The 18,467-nt window shown below is 38.0% G+C and overlaps 1 protein-coding gene across 3 annotated transcripts in view; it reads right to left on the bottom strand.

Annotated features, from left to right (window-relative positions):
* LOC122446204 (cGMP-dependent protein kinase 1-like) overlaps window positions 1-18,467 on the bottom strand; it is an 849,064-nt gene that overhangs the window by 176,068 nt on the left and 654,529 nt on the right. The gene's annotated exons all lie outside the window — the stretch shown is intronic.

Raw genomic sequence — 18,467 nt, 5'->3', positions numbered from 1 at the left:
AGAGTCCCTTGGTCTGCAAGGATATCCAACCAGTCCATCCTAAAGGAGATCAGTCCTGGGTGTTCATTGGAAGGACTGGTGCTGAAGCTAAAACTCCAATACCTTGGCCACCTCATGCGAAGAGTTGACTCACTGGAAAAGACCCTGATGTTGGGAGGGATTGGGGGCAGGAGGAGAAGGGGACAACAAAGGATGAGATGGCTGGATGGCATCACCGACTCGATGGACATGAGTTTGGGTAAACTCCGGGAGTTGGTGATGGACAGGGAGGCCTGGCGTGCTGCTATTCATGGGGTCGCAGAGTCGGACACAACTGAGCGACTGAACTGAACTGAAGTGAAAAACTTATAAGCTTTATTACACATATAAATGCTTTATTATGGACTTATTTCATAATTATTTTTCATAATTAATTCTTAATAAAATTAAATATGAATTTTCAGTGCGGCACTTTTTACAATATCTAGGACATGGAAGCAACCTAGCTGTCCATCAACAGATGAATGGATACAGAAATTGTGGTACATATATACAATGGAATATTACTCAGCTATAAAAAGATTTTTTTTGAATCAGTCTTAATGAGGTAGATGAACTTAGAGTCTATTAGACACAGTGAGGTAAGTCAGAAGGAGAAAGACAAATATTGTATATGAATGCATGCATATGAAATCTAGAAAGATGGTACTGATGAACCTTTGGCAGGGCAGCAGTGGAGATGCAGACACAGAGAAGAGACTTGTGGAAACAGTAGGGGAAGGAGAGGGTGGGATGAATTGAGAGAATAGAATGGAAACATATACATTACCAGATGTAAAATAGATAGCAAGTGGGAATTTGCTGCGTGACACAGACAGCTCAACCCAGAGGGGTGGGATAGGGAAGAAGATGGGAGGTGGGTTCAGGAGGGAGGCGGCATATGTAAACCTGTGGCTAATTCACACTGACACATGGCAGAAGCCAACACAATATTGTAAAGCAATTATCCTCCAATTAAAAAAAAATTTAAAAGAATCCTTATATTAACTTTGATTTGGTACTCAGCATGAAAAAGTTTATTTCTCTTAAGTAATCTATTTATTCCTTTAACTGAAAAATGAAAGATAAGAACTTTTTTTTTATGTTTTTAAAACTTGGCTCCCAAGAAATTCAGAATTAACTTAGCTTGTAAAAAGTGCTATCTCACTCCAGTCTTTATTATTGTTAATTTCCCATTCCTTCTTCTATAGAAGGCTAACATAAAGTTTCTGTCCTCAAGGCTCCTATTCTAGAATATGTTAAAATTGATTTTCAACTACAAAAACCCAAAGCAATTCCGTGAAAGAGATTATATTATTTAATCTCAAGCTGCAGTTTATCTTCTCAGCTCTGCTTTGTGTGAAGACGGCTGCTGTTTCTTTGGAGAACTTGCAATTTTCTTTGAAGAGACATAGTCTTTGTCTGTCCCCATGAGCCATTTAAGGCACTTCTTTGGTTCAGTAAGAGTGGGCATATCTTTCTTATTTTTAATCTTAATTCACTGGTGACTCTTTTCTTTCCATTCTTACTTAACTGGGAAGCAGTGTTTTCAGTGTGTCATTATTTCCAGTTAATTAACTGAACTGAAAAGTGATTACATCCTGCTTCCTTACTATCTCTAGGATTCTGTCCTAATCAGAGACAGACTCTACTGCCCATATCATTCACATCTTAACTCTTCTGCTTGTGTTATAACACAGAGTTGCTCAGCTATCTGTTATGCCCTTCAAAGATGGCAGGCAAATAAAGTACATGAAAACCAGAGACAGCTTGGGACAAAAGAGTCAGTGTCCTATTTTTCTTTGCAATTTCTAGACTAGAGAATTTAAGCACACTAATGAGTTGAGTGAATGATAATAAAACTCAGTCACATAACACATAGTGAAATATTAACAACATATCCTTCCTCATGACTGCTGAATGCATTTGTTCAGAGACCTTTCTGCTCCCTATCAAGCTCTGGACACCACATGCTCACTCATTTTAGAAATGTTTTAGCACTGAAGGAAATTCTTGGACTATGTATTTATGACAGAGATTTCAAGAAAAGACTTCCATTATTTTTCTAAGAAAAGAGATTCCAAAATGAAGTATACCTAAAATAAAAAAATGTTTGTCAATTTTTCAAAAACTTCACAGAAAAAAAAAAAGTCCAGAAAGTCCATGCTATTGCTACCATGAAATTTTCAACTTTGTAAGATGTTCATTAGTAGTAGCTGACAAAATTATCAATCCTAACTCTAAGTTGTTATGACACTTACCTGATGAAAAATACATAATCCTCACTTTGAAGTATATCAGTGACTACTCATATTTTTTTTTTCCCCTTCTCACTCACTCATACTTAGCAATCTTCATTATTTCATGTTTTCAAGGGCCCAGGCTGACAATCACTTTTCAATGAAAAGGCTTTGAGCATAAAAGTTGAAATATGGACCATCATAGTGAATCACAAGAAGCCCAGCCACTAACCAGATGCAATGAAGAGCCCATCCAGTGTGTCACCACCTTAGGATTTAGCAAAGGGTGTCTTGTTCTGTATATTAAAGCTGACTTTCCTTGACAAAAATTGAACTCAAAGGACATCATTAAGTAAATCACAGTTCTCCCCATTTGCTACCTTTCACATCAAAGGCTTTGATACAGCCTCAAAGAAAAACACAAGGCAAATTTGGTAAGTAAAAAGTCACAAATCGCAGCAGAGATGATGAGCCAGGAATGGGACAAATAGATTCTTGGGTTCTGGCCAGATAGGTGAGTCAAATGAGAAGCCCCTCCCACTCGCCTGGGTACAGTGTTCCCAAATTTTATCCTAGTGCCCAAAGCTCATCATCCCACCTGCATGTTCAAATCACTCTCAGCTCTTAGGGTATCCATTAATTTATTAAATATTTATTGTGCACGATTCTATGCTACGCATCATAGTGTTCTCATGGAGGAGATGTATATCATTAGCAGGTTTATTTCTGTACTCTCAAATTCTAATTACTGAGCACTGTAAATAAATAAAGCATAAACTGAATAATCTTATAACCAATAGGATCCAAATATTGTTTCAGTCACTCCTGTTAATTTACAGAATTGATTATGGAGAATCAATAGCTTTGCTTTAAAATATAGCTGACTACTGGTAAAGCTAAAGATAAAAATCAAGGTCACCAAAGTCCCGGGCTGCGTTGATTTTCCTCCTCTAAAATCAATTGTCATATATATTTATAAGCCAATAAGGAGGGTTTGATTTAAAAAAAAAAAGAAATATGTAAACTCATGCATTTAAACCCCTTTTCTTTCTATAAAGAATTCCAGTTTATAGTTAAAAAAAAAAAAAGAAAGAAAGAAAGAAAGACTAAGCCAGAATGGGAAACGAGAATTTTCACATTCTTTCATGACTTAACAAATTTGTCATAAGCAATGAGTGCTACATCACATATTCCCCTGATTTATTTACTTCAACTAAAGCATATTTGCTTAAGTACCAGTTTGTTTCAGGTAGCCATATAGGAATTTATTTTGCACTGCTCTATTAACCATACAAAATATTAGAAGCTGAAGATTCATCATTTTTATTCTCTTTATTTTGTGACCTTGGCTTATTTATTTAATATTGTTTAGCCAAATTGTTGCTTGTCTCTAAAGTATCTCGAGAGGCCAGACTGAACAACTGGCAAGTGATAAACCAAGTGATTAATTTAAACCCATAATTACTCTTGAATTGGTGAACAGGAGTCACATATATTCTACATTGAGTTTCTTGGAAGAGAAAAATAACGTGTTAAAGCAATTCACATTAATTCATACACTGTTTCTTTCAATTTTGCCAAAATGGCCATCTGTGTGGGACAGTTTTTAATATGATTATAATTTGGCATGTTGATTGGTTTTCTCTGACCAACACCCAAGTACTGATCAACAGGTGTCTTTTATGGCACATTACCCACAAGTGAAATTTGACCACTTGCATTTTAGGAGGGAAAAATAAATCCATCCTTAAATCCTGATTTAATTTTGTATTTGATTTTGAATCTGGGACAATTTTCTCATAATTGTAAATTTTTTTCCTGTTATTGTGAATATTTTTTAATATTAAAATGACATTTTACTGGCTTTTGTTTGCATATTATATTCTCATTCCACTTTCATATTATTGGCAATCACATACAATAAAATCTCTTCTTTTGTTAAAATAATTAATGCCACCATTGCATTTTCTTTCTAATCAATTTCAACCTAATTCCGCCTAATTTATGTTTTCATGACCTCTAACAGTTGCTTCATTAATAGAGGTGTCCTATTCCCTACTTTACAAAACACAAACACAGGACAGGCAACTATGTTCTGCATACTATGAATAGGAAAATCACCAGGTGTTCTGATCAAATTCTGGACATCTCTTTACAGGTTCATCTGGAAAACACAAGGATGTGATTTATTGTGACCAGTACAAAGTTGATTCTTAAGAATGGCCAGTGCCAGAAATCATACAGCTTCTTATTTAGCTAGTGTCTAGGAAGTATGCCCATTTTAATTAATCCCTCAGAGAAGGCTTTCAGTCACTTCCAGGGGCCATAGTGCAGGATCTGGAATAAGAACACAGAGATTAGATCAGATCTCTCCCCTGGTCTAAACCCTGAATGACTCTCCCTTAACTATACTGCTAAATATCAGATCCATGAACTGATATTCAAGGTAACCTTGGCCTGGCCCCAATTATTACTTCCTCATATACTCTATACTCCAATCATGTCCCATTATACCATTTTAAGACATATCAAAGCCCACAATATAACTTTAGAGAGGCTTATATTTTCCCTCTCCTTGACAAATGTCCCCTTTCTTTTTCTATCAAAATTTTGATTCACACTATCAATACATGGGCTTCTCTGGTGGCTCAGAAAATAAAGAATCCACCTGCAATGCAGGAGACCTGGGTTGGGAAGATCCATTGGAGAAGGGCATGGCAACCCACTCCACTATTCTTGCCTGAAGAGTCCCTGTGGACAGAGGAGCCTGGCAGGCTGCAGTCCATGGAGTCACAGAGTCACACATGGCTGAGTGACTAAGCACTGCACATCAATACATATTCATTCATTATCACTTCCTCTGTAAAGCTTTTCTAGTACCTAAATTACGTTCATGGCTCTCACTGAGCTTTTGAAACACACCCTGTTAAAATGTACATCAGTCTGCCTTAGCTATACTTTCCTGTATTCCCTTCTCCAATCTATCTAATAGGTTCCCAACCACAGAAATCTTTGCATTCCTCTAAAACACCACAAAATATGAACCAGTACATATTCTACTGGGCTTTCCCAGTGCCTCAAACAGTAAACAATCTGCCTGCAATGTAGGAGACCCAATGTGATCCCTGGGTCGGGAAAATCCCCTGGAGAAGAGCATGGCGACCCACTTTAGTATTCTTGCCTGGAGAATCCCATGGAAAGAGGAGCCTGGTGGGCTCCAGAAGACACTCTATAGAGTCACAAAGACTTGGACATGACTGAAATGGCAACACACATGCACATATTCTATTAAATCAAGATTAAAAACCAGAGGCATTACTTTGTGAACAAAGATCCGTCTCGTCAAAGCTATGGTTCTTCCACTAGTCATGTATGGATGTGAGAGTTGGACCATAAAGAAAGCTGAGTGCCTAAGAACTGATGCTTTTGAACTGTGGTGTTGGAGAAGACTCTTGAGAGTCCCTTAGACTGCAAGGAGATCACACTAGTCAATCCTAAAGGAAATCAGTCCTGAATATTCATTGGAAGGACTGATGCTGAAGCTGAAGCTCCAATACTTTGGCCACTTGATGTGAAGAACTGACTCACTGGAAAAGACCTGAAGCTGGGAAAGATTGAAGGCAAGAGGAGAAAGTGACGACAGAAGATGAGATGGTTGGATGGTATCACTGACTCAATGGACCTGAGTTCGAGCAAGCTCCAGGAGTTGGTGATGGACAGGGAGGCAGTCCATGGGGTCGCAGAGAGTCGGGCACGACTGAGTAACTGAACTGGAAGATGCCATTTCCTCAAAAGAGAGATTCCAGAACTCTTCAATTACTAAGCTCATTAGCAATGAAAGAGTTCCATCTGTTCTTGTTGGAAAACTTACAGCTGAGGGGTCATCAACTGGCAACCAATAGGCCAAGTTAAGCTAACAGATGAATTTTGTTTAGTCTGCATGTATCAATCAGAAACAAAAACAAAAAACTGAGCCAAGACTTTTAAGCCAGGAGATTTCTCATTAAAAATCTGCATTTGGCTGTTCCTGGAAAAAAAAAAAATCTAAAACCACTGGGCTTGACTTCCCAAATGACAACCATTTGCTGGAGTTGAACGTAAGGCCCAGTTAGGCAGAGAACATATTCTCCACTTTGCCATGGACGGCACCAATTTCTTCTGCCCTCATAATAAAGAGGCCAGTTCCCATTTGTTATCATGTTTACACCATCATTTTAGTCAGACATTCAGTTCAGTTCAGCTCAGCTGCTCAATTGTGTCTGACTCTTTGCAACCCCATGAACCGCAGCACACCAGGCCTCCCTGTCCATCACCAACTCCTGGAGTTTACCCAAACTCATGCCCATTGAGTCAGTGATGCCATCTAACCATCTCATCCTCTGTTGTCCCCTTCTCCTCCTGCCCTCAACCCTTCTCAACATCAGGCTCTTTTCAAATGAGTTAGCTCTTTGCATCAGGTGGCCAAAATATTGGAGTTTCAGCTTCAACATCAGTCCTTCCGATGAACACCCAGGATTGATTTCCTTTAGGATGGACTGGTTGGATCTCTTTATAGTCCAAGGGACTCTCAAGAGTCTTCTCCAACACCACAGTTCAAAAGCATCAATTCTTTTGTGCTCAGCTTTCTTTATAGTGCAACTCTCACATCCATACATGACTAGTGGAAAAACCATAGCCTTGACTAGTCAGACATAAAATATATATATATATATATATATATATATACACATACATACATATATATATACACACACACACACACATATATGTTTATGTATATACTGTAATCAGAGATTCTCTGTTAAATGTAAGAAAACAAAAGCTTTGTTTGGGAATCTGGGAATGCCCTGTGAGGGGTGTTTTTTTTTTTTTTATTAACTGCCTTGATTTATAGGCAGTTTTGAGTTTGCAATGATTGATACCTACTTTCCCTCACCTCAGAATGTTCAACTAAACTGTTGAAGGTAAGAATTTGTTTAGATAAAGAATAAGTCTGTTATTATTATCAGGTTGGCAAAAATACCATGATAGTAATCAATCTTTTCTCTTAAGGCAGAAAATAATTAGAAAGTCAACAAAAATAGACATGGAAGCATTGAGGGAGTTATTTTTCTAAATATATGAGCAGCTGCTTCTAGACTTTCACTCAGGTCCTTGATAATTAAATCAACTCTTTCTCTACTCTGACTGGCAACAACTGGAACACCAGAAACTCTGTTCAAATCTAAAGGTTTGCTCCCAGCCAGAATCATTTATATAGCTCAGCAAAAGTGGTTCAAAATATCTAGTGATAAAAAACAAAATGTAAAGATTACATGAGCTTCAGCACAAGATCCATTTACTTGCACATAATGTCTAAAAGAAGGAATTTTACAAGGCCGGCAGTAGTTGCAAATTACTAAGGCTCCAACCATTCCTGGACAGCAGAACTAAGAAAACTATTGTTTTAAAGAGGAACTACTTACTCCGTCTGTCATTAAGAACTCACCATGGGCTGAATTACTTTATCCACTAAAAGAGACACAGAACACTGGGCACAGCTCCACTGCAGGACCATCAGAGACCAGCCCCAATTTACTCATTAGAGAGAACAATTTTAGCTACAAGCATAACTTTGCACTCAATTTTACTTTCAACCTAAAACACTGTATTCACAGAATAATTAGAAAATGCCATACAGTCAAGGAAAATATCAACTCAGTATGGGAGTACAGATAGAAGGGATTAACCTGGCTGCCCCAAATAGGCAACACTTTGAATAGATAATGTGAGAAAAAAAGACAGAAAGCAAAATCTGTTTCCTGAGCTTCACGCTCCTCAAGTTGTCTGTACTTACTGTGGTGGTATATGTGTGCACATACTCACAAAAACAATAGAAACATTTCACCTTATCATTTAAAGTTATTTTTACATAACTCAAGGACTAAGTAGTTTCCAGGTTTCCAGAAGACAGATTATTTGATGACAGCATTATTTTTTTAATTACATCCTAAAACAATCTGTATGTCCTTTAAAACCATGTGCAGTAACTCAACCTTTTTCTTTTCTTTTCTAATCTGCTAGATTTTATCTAAATTGTACGGCAATCTGGGATCCTGATGTAAATGAAGGAAAAATATCTCATACCTGCTCATCTGTCCTTTAGAACAATTACTTTCAATTTTTTTTTTACCAAGATTCATAGCAAGAAATACACAACGACTTATATGTGAAACAAAATTTTAAAAAACATGCTTACTGACTCCTCAACATGCCTATATTTTCAACTGTGTTCCACTGTCTTTCATAAAAACAAGAGGGCTAGTTGTACCCCCTGCTAAATTGCTTCTGAGACTTATTAACATGTCATAATTTGTAGTCTGAACAATTTTAAAGCTTTTGGTTTCAGAGGCATTTACTAGCATGGTCTAGTCAATTAAAAAAAATGACTTGGGAACATAAATAAGAAAAGCATAAAAATGGTGAATAAAAATAGGAATGGTAAAAATATTCATCAGAACTATGTTGAGAAAAAATAAATTTATCATTCAAAACATGACCACCGGAAGACTTTTTTGCTACAATTTCAGTACTCTTTGGAGATGCCTGGTCTCTGATATCCATGTCCACATCTTCCCTGTCTCAGAAAAATACTAAGATGTGTACTATAATCATCTTTATTTTGTGGATAAGAAACAGGAAATTTGCAAGTATGACATCAAAATCCTGACAAATCAGTCATTATGACATTCTGCCATCTACTTGTAGTTGCTATATCTTAACTATCCCAGAAAATAACAAAATCAGCAATTACACCTCATAGTAAACATTTAAAAATTTTAACAAGAGACATCCAGCTATCCGAGCCAAAACTATCTGTTAGGTTTTAGGATTTCATGAAAAGTGAAAGTGTCAGTGGCTCAGTGGTTTCTGACCCGTCGTGAACCCAAGGACTATAGACTGCCAGGCTCCTCTGTCCGAGGAATTCTCCAGGCAAGAATACTGGAGTGGGTTGTCATTCCCTTCTCCAGGGGATCTTCCCGACCCAGGGATCGAACCCAGGTCTCCTGCACTGTAGGTGGATACTTTACCATCTGAGCCATCAGGGACTCCATAAATAGCTCAAATGTTGGTGAAGAGGGCTTCCTTAATCCTTAATCAGAACAGAAGTCATCTGGAGCCCTGATCTCTTCCACCAGTAAGGATCACCAGGGCACTTACTGGCTACCTCTCTGCTGAGCACCCTGCATCCCTGTCTCCACTTCTAGGTAAAGAAGGAACAGACAGAGTTTATACAACTGCCCAAGTTTTCACTCATAGCATTTTCTTTTTTCATGCACCCTGTTTCCCAGTCAAATTGAGCTAGTTTGAGTTTCCCAAACCTCCAGTTTCTTTGTGTATCTATAGTTTTCACAAGTTTTCCTTTCTGTTTGCTATATCCTTCCTCCCCTTTCTCCAATTGTCTTATTTCAAGACTCAACTGGGAAGAAGTCTTCTCTGACTATCCCAGCCACTTGTTAATAACCCACCCTACCCCCACCCCATCACTTGCTTCCTTTCCTCTATAGTAGCATTTATCATAAATGATACTCTGTCAGTCAATTTAGGCTTCCCAGGTGGTGTCATGGTAAAGAATCCACCTGCCGACACAGGAGATACAAGTTCAATCCCTGGGTCAAGAAGATTCCTTGGAGGAGGAAATGGTAACCTGTTCCAGTCTTCTTGCCTGGGGAATCCCATGGACAGAGGAGCCTGCTGGGCTACAGCCCATGGGGTCACAAAGAGCTGGATGTGACTGAACACAAACTCCTGAATCTAAAATTATGTTTTTTTTTCATTTTCATACTTCCTCCACATGGAATTATGAAAAGGTTTCATCAAATGTTGCTCTGGGGAATGGAGGAATGAAACAATTTTAAAAAATCTGAAAACCATAAAAGCACACACAGCTTAATGTATTAAAATAAAAAATTCAAATTCCTATGTAGCTGCTCATCAAAAAGAGGATACTGATGAAGAACATTTTTCCAATACAATTTACCAACAGTGATCCAAACCCTGACCAGTGAATCCTTAACATGATATCAATATCAGGTTTAATTGAACCAGTAGTAAATAATATAGAATGAAAGAATTGTATAAAAAAAATTAAGAAGCACAAAAATCAGCCACAGAGAGGACAGATTGATACTATATAAAATATCAAAAGAAGAGATATAAAAGTCTGCAAAGCAACATTCATTATTATTTGTAGCTCTTTTATGGGCTGCTTGGATAAAAGTTAAAAACCAAAATAAACAGAAATTTAAGGAGAAAAATTTCTACTTAGAGATTTCAAAGAATGATTTTTAATCTTTATTTAAAAAATAAATAAAATATAAATTTTCCTAGCAATATGCAAGTAGATTTTAAGATGATATTTGTTCTTTCCCGAACACTATAACTAGGAATGTGCCCTGTAATAAGGAGCTTGATCATGGCATCTGGTCCCATCACTTCATGGCAAATAGATGGGGAGACAGTGGAAACAGTGTCAGATTTTATTTTTGGGGGCTCCAAAATCAGGGCAGATGGTGACTGCAGCAATGAAATTAAAAGACACTTACTCCTTGGAAGGAAAGTGATGACCAACCTAGATAGCATATTAAAAAGCAGAGATATTACTTTGCCAACAAAGGTCCGTCTGGTCAAGGCTATGGTTTTACCAGTGGTCATGTATGGATGCGAGAGTTGGCCTATAAAGAAAGCTGAGCACTGAAAAATTGATGCTTTTGAACTGTGGTGTTGGAGAAGACTCTTGAGAGTCCCTTGGACTGCAAGGAGAGCCAACCAGTCTATCCTAAAGGAGATCAGTCCTGGGTGTTCATTGGAAGGACTGATGCTGAAGCTGAAACTCCAGTACTTTGGCCACCTCATGCAAAGAGTTGACTCATCGGAAAAAGCCCTGATGCTGGGAGGGATTGGGGGCAGGAGGAGAAGGGGATGACAGAGGATGAGATGGCTGGATGGCATCACCAACTCGATGGACATGGGTTTGAGTAAACTCTGGGAGTTGGTGATGGACAGGGAGGCCTGGCGTGCTGCGATTCATGGGGTCGCAAAGAGTCGGACGTGACTGAGCGACTGAACTGAACTGAATTGAACTGAAGCACCAGGATGGAATTCCAGTTGAGCTATTTCAAATCCTAAAAGATGATGCTGTGAAAGTGCTGCACTCAATATGCCAGCAAATTTAGAAAACTCAGCAGTGGCCACTGGACTAGAAAAGGTCAGTTTTCATTCCAATCCCAAAGAAAGGCAATGTCAAACTACTACTATGTGCTTAAACTACCACACAATTGCACTCATCTCACAGTAAAGCATCTGTCTGCAATGTTAGAGACACGGGTTCAATCCCTGGGTCGGGAAGATCCCCTGGAGAAGGAAATGGCAACCCACTCCAGTACTCTTGCCTGAAAAATAACATGGACAGAGGAACCTGGTAGGCTACAGTTCATGGGGTCACAAAGAGTTGGACACGACTGAGCGACTTTACTTTACTTACACATGCTATTAAGGTAATGCTAAAAATTCTCCAAGACATGCTTCAGCAGGATGTGAACTGTGAACTCCCAGATGTTCAAGCTGTTTTAGAAAAGGCAGAGGAACCAGAGATCAAATTGCCAACACCTGCTGGATCATTGAAAAAGCAAGAGAGTTCCATAAAAACATCTATTTCTGCTTTATTGTCTATGCCAAAGCCTTTGACTGTGTGGAACACAATAAACTGTGGAAAATTCTTAAAGAGATGGGAATACCAGACCACCTGACCTGCCTCTTGAGAAACCTGTGTGCAGGTCAGGAAGCAACAGTTAGAACTGGACACAGAACAACAGACTGGTTCCAAATCGGGAAAGAAGTATGTCAAGGCTGCATATTGTCACCCTGCTTATTTAATTTACATGCAGAGCACATCATGAGAAATTCTGGGATGGAGGAAGCACAAGCTGGAATCAGGATTGCTGGGAGAAATATCAATAACCTCAGATATGCAGACGACACCACCCTTATGGCAGAAAGTGAAGAAGAACTAAAGAGCCTCTTGATGAAGGTGAAAAAGGAGAGTGAAAAAGTTGACTTAAAGCTCAACATTCAGAACTAAGATCATGGCCTCTGGTCCTATCACTTCATGGCAAATAGATGGGGAAACAGTGGAAACAGTGTCAGACTTTATTTTTGGGGGCTCCAAAATCACTTCAGATGCTGATTGCAGCCATGAAATTAAAAGACGCTTACTCCCTGGAAGGAAAGTTATGACCAACCTAGACAGCATATTAAAAAGCAGAGACGTTACTTTTCCAACAAAGATCTGTCTAGTCAAGGCTGTGGTTTTTCCAGTAGTCATGTATGGATATGAGAGTTGGACCATAAAGAAAGCTGAGTGCTGAAGAATTGATGCTTTTGAACTGTGGTGTTGGAGAAGACTCTTGAGAGTCCCTTGGAAAGCAAGGAGATCCAACCAGTCCATCCTAAAGGAGATCAGTCCTGGGAGTTCATTGGAAGGAGTGATGTCGAAGCTGAAACTCCAATACTTTGGCTACCTGATGCGAAGAGCTGACTCATTTCATAAGACCCTGATGCTGGGAGGGATTGGGGGCAGGAGGAGAAGGGGACGACAGAGGATGAGATGGTTGGATGGCATCACCGACTCGATGTACATGAGTTTGGGTAAACTCCAGGAGTTGGTGATGGACAGGGAGGCCTAGTGTGCTGTGGTCCATGGGGTCGCAAAGAGTCGGACACGACTGAGCGACTGAACTGAACTGACTGAAGCACCAGGATAACAAACATGTTTTCTAAAATAAAATTATACATTTGACACTGCATGTTCAATGTTAAGTTATTTTTAACTGTAAAAACTCATAAAGATGAGTAAATATCAGTCATCCGATTATCAAAGGGAATTCTGCTGCTTTGCAGCATGCATGACAAGCAGTGCCCAGTCATCCCTACCACTGAGGTATCTCTGCTGTATGTACCAATAAATTATGACTTCCCTTTGTTTTGTGACAACATTGATCATCTAAGATGCTTGTAAATATGAAGACAGGAAATAGCATTTGACTTCAGCTGTGCTGCAAGTAACATGAAATGACTATTACAATCTCAGTATTTGTGTTAAGTGGACTCTCTATCTTCAAAGAAAAAACAGATGACAAACTAGAGTGAAAAGGATTGAGGATCTAGATGGGGTGAAGCAGAATGTAAGTTGATGAGGGGCTGGCAGAAAGCTACAGTTCTGAACAAAATTTTCCCACTGTCTGTGACTCTGTTTTAGGATGTCTTCTGGAGATTTGCTTGATAGTAGAATTTTACAGAACTATATAGAAAAGTTAATCACATAATCCTTTAAAAATTAATAGCTTAAACTAAAAATTGAACCACCATATGACTCAGTGATTCCACCTGTGGGTATATATTGGAAAAAAAAATGGAACCATTAATTTGAAAAGATATATGCCACCTAGTGTTTATGAAAGAAAGAAAGTGAAAGTCGCTCAGCTGTATCAGATGCTTTTCCACCCCATGGACTAATTCTCCTGGCCAGAACACTTGAGTGGGTAGCTGTTCCCTTCTCCAGGGGATCTTTTCAACCCACGGATTGAACCCAGATCTCCCAAATTGCAGGTGGATTCTTTGCCAGCTGGGCCACCAGGGAAGCCCAAGAAAACCGGAGTGGGTAGCTTATCCCTTTCTCCAGCAGACCTTCCCAACCCAGGAATAGAACCAGGGTCTCCTGCATTGCAGGCAGATTCTTTACCAAATGAGCTAACAGGGAAGCATAGCAGCATTATTTACAACAGTCAAGATACAGCAACAATTCAAGTGCCCATCAAGAGACAAATAGATGAAGAAGGTGTAGTGTATCCCGCTCCACATAACAAAATCACTATTAATATTTAGCCATAAAAAATAAGGAAGTTTTGTCATTTGCAGAAACATGAATAAGTTTGGAGTGCATTATGCTTAGTGAAATAAGTCTGAGAAAGGCAAAGATTGTATACTACCAATTGCATGTGGAATCTAAAAACTAGAACAATCTAGTGACTCTAAGAAAAAAGGAATTGACTTACTGATAGAACAAACTAGTTGTAACCAATGGGGAGAGGTAGGCATGATTGTTATTAATAAAATATGGTAGGGGATCAAGAGGTACAAACTACTATGTGCAAAATAAGTGATATAAAGATATACTCTAGATACAGCCAGTGCTGTATTATGATTATAAATAGAGAATGGTGTGCTGAAGTCCACGGGGTCTCAAAGAGTCAGACATGACTTTGTGACAGAATAACAACCACAAACCTTTAAAAATTGCGTCATTATGTAGTACACCTGAAACTTACATATTAATAATATAGTAAATCAACTGTATTTCAATTTTATAAATAAACAGCTTTATTGAAGCCTAACTTACATACCATGAAAGCCATCCATTACTAATGCACAATTCAATGATTTTTAGTAAGTGCATAGAGTTGTGCAGCTATCACAAAGTTCAATTTTAGGTTACCTCAAGACCTTTCTTGCCCGTTTGCAATCGATCTCCATTTCAGCCTTTAGGCTGCCATTCATCTCCTTTCTGTCTCATGGATTTATCTTTTCTGGACATTTTATGCAAATGGAATAATGCAATTTGTAATCTTTTCCATCTTGCTACCTGCCTTTAGCATGGTATTTTTGAAGTTTATCTATTTTGGTACATGTATCAGTATATCATTACTTTTTATTGCCAAATAATATTCCATTGTGTGGGTATAGCACATTGTATTTATTCATTGACCCACTGATAAACATTTGGATTATTTCCACTTTTTGACTACTGTGAGCATTGCTCCTCTGAATTGCCTTGCACAAGTGTGAATTTATGTTTTTATTTCTCTCTCTCTTTTTGTCTTTTTTGTTTGTTTGGTTTTGGCTGTGCCACTCAGCTCTCTGGATCCGAGTTTCCTGAACAGGGATTAAACCTGAATCTCAGCAGTGAAAGTGCAGAGTCCTAGCCACTGGATCACCAGAGAATTTCCTGCTTTTATTTCTCTTAGACACCTTATAAGTAAAACTGTTGGTCATATGGTAAGTTTATATTCATTATTTTTAAAGAAACTGACAATCTTTTCTCCAAACTGATTGTACCATTTTATAACCCCATGAGTAATGTATAAGTTCTCTTTTCTCTAAATCTTCCCCAATACACACTGCTTTCTTTTTTTTTCCTTTAGCATAATCATTCTAATCCACAATGCTTAAAGGAATTCCCTTGTAATTATTTCCCTATATTCAAATTTTGCAGTAAATATTATACCCTAAGATCCAATTAAGCAAACCCCTCTTCCCCATTAAAGAAATGGAGTGTGATGAGAACTAGAGGCTTCAAAGGAATAACATGAAAAGGGCTTTTTCCAAATGCATCCCTTTATAGATAATCTAAAATGTGAAATGCCTTACTTAAGCTTTGATTGCCTTAAAAGAAGCAACGCACAGATAAATGGTTATGATCCCACTATACTGTGTGCGCACCATTTCTCACCTCAACTACAATGTAGAGTTCTATACGTGGAAAAAAAAAGAATATATATTTATCTAAAAAACAGAAGACAGTGAATAAGAACATAAAATGCACCATTATCCCACATCATTTTCATTTTGATAAGTTTCACTCCTTTTTCTACATGTATATTATGCACATATTTTATCACAACTAAGATCATCCTTCTAAGCTATTGAGAGTCTGTATTTTAATGTAATTTGCACATTTTCATGGTCAGAGATTTTCTCTTAAAATATAAAGACTGGATACTAGTCAGTTACAAGGATGTTCCATAACTTAGCCATGTCTTTTGTTCCATATATTTTAATTCTTTACCAATGTGTGTAATCTCCCTAAGGAAACCCCCTATACCCAACAATCTGCCTCAATCCCACTTGAAGAGAGATACTGATAAATCAGAGCTATCCAAAAAAGGGCAGTAACTGAGACCTTGTGAACATTCAGTTGAAAAAAGAAAAAGACTTGAAAGATGATGCCATATACACAGATTTCCAGTGGTGACAAAAAGAGGAATTAGAGCCTAAGAAACTTCAGAGATAAGAGGTAAAAACAACAGTACTCTTTATTAGGAGGCAGATTTCTGTTCATTATAGAGACCAAGAATAACAACAACAACAACCAAAAAAACCAAATACAAATGGCAGCATCTACAGAACATGAGCTTAACTGAGCAGCTGCCCTCTTCCTCAGCTTTAGCGGCATTTGGTAGAAAACAGGGTCTATCCTCACACGGTAAATCCTAAAAGAACACTTGTATTCAAATCACTTCATGAGAGGGCTTGGTCCAACAACCAGGCTTCCTCAATCATCACTGGTAGCTTTGGGGCACACTTACCTCCATTTTCACTGCCGTAACTTTCTCATGACAGAACGGAGTTCCCAATACATTATAAGTTTAAAAAAAAAATTAGGTACTCCAACATATGAATCAAAGGCCAGGCATGATACAGTAACAGAGTTGCCTTCCTGTCATTTTACTCTGGATCAGGCTAAAAAATTAAGAGCTTTTCAACCATGAGATTCAAAAACTTTCTGGATCATTAATCATCCATGGAGGACCATGGTTTGTGGAATGATGTCCAAGATACAGTGTTAAGAGGGAAAACAGCAAGCATAAGCATTACAGAAAATGTATGGTAATTCTTGCATTGCTTTTCCAGGGAAATAGAAAAAAAAATAACAAAACAAAACATTAGCACCATTTGTTAAAGTGGCCACCAGCTTCAGAGACGCAAAGGTAAGTGTAAAGCCTGTAGACGGAAAGAGGTGGGAGAGGAGCAGAAGAGGCTTACGGAATGACTTCATGAGAATCAACTTCAATATGAACAACTGGCTCTTATTTGTGTGTGTGTGTGTGGAGGGGTGCTGTACCAGAGGGCATGCAGAATCTTCTCTGACCAGGGATGGAACCCATATCCCTTTCATTGGGAGCATGGACTCTAAACCACTGGACGGACAGGGAAGTTCCAATATGAACAATTCTTAATGAAATATGTCCATTTTTCTTTAGCTTTTCTCTAGCAACTGGATACTTTGCATATGGCACTGTTCCATAAGCAATTCTCCAGAGCTTCTTCCTTCTTAAGAACTGGGATTCTATCATAAAAATGAAAAATGACATGAACTATAGGTAGCTAAGATGCCAGTGAAGTACCAGATTACTAAAAGCTTGCTTCCAGAGCTGAAACTCCTTCAACTATACCATATTTAAAGCAAACTTTCTGTCTCTCCTTAGTTTCTCAAGAAACCTATAACATTCTGACAGATTTTGCTGTGATCTATTAGATATCTACGAGTATGAACACATTTGCAAATGTTCTCATATAAGGCAGATAACAAAATTTTTCTACTGATTACAATGTGTGGTTTCGATATTTTTAACTGAGAGAAACCTGAGTAATTGTCCTTGTCAAGCATGTGACTCAATCTGTCTCATACATCAGTTTTCCTTTGAAGGAAATATATTTCATTTGCTAATAATGATAATGAACAAAAAGATTCTTCAAACTGATAGGAAGCAGTGCATAACAAGAGGTGCACGACATGTAGCCTGTGATGAGATTGTGCATATTTTCTACAAGAATGTACATTATCTGAAAGTATAGACCCATACTTTGAAACTGCCAAAAGGCATCAGCTTTAGCATATGACAAACAGTTGGAAAGTAAGCAAATCCAACCAATAAACTGTGCAGAGAAATGGGAAGGATTATTTAGGAAGGATGGCAAGGGTAGTCACATTTCTGTCACCTTTAATTCTGTTTCCTAAGTAATGAACTAAATCAAAAGCCCTAGTTTGACTTAAAAGCCGTGATTAATAATGAATTCTACTTAAAACACTACTGTATCTTTCCAACAAACAGAATGCAAACTGAGAAACAAGTTTACTAGATGTTAAGTGGGATGTCGTCAGAGCTGAGAATTACTCATCAGCATAGCTATCTTTACAGAAATCAAATCAAAATAGAGATACAAACAACATTCAAATCACCAGGTCAAATCAACAGAATTCTAGAACAAAATAAGGGTGACATTCTGAAGTTCTGAGATAGTTGATTAAAAAAAACAAAAGAGAGACAAAAAGGTTTGAATTTTTCCTCATTACAAACAGAGGTTTGGTTCTCTGATGAAATGGCAAGATAT

The sequence above is a fragment of the Cervus canadensis genome, chromosome 8, assembly GCF_019320065.1.
Source record: "Cervus canadensis isolate Bull #8, Minnesota chromosome 8, ASM1932006v1, whole genome shotgun sequence".
In the NCBI taxonomy this organism is placed as follows: Eukaryota; Metazoa; Chordata; class Mammalia; order Artiodactyla; family Cervidae; genus Cervus; species Cervus canadensis.
Note: the sequence above shows the minus strand (reverse complement) of the source record. Positions and strands in the feature narration are given on the sequence as shown.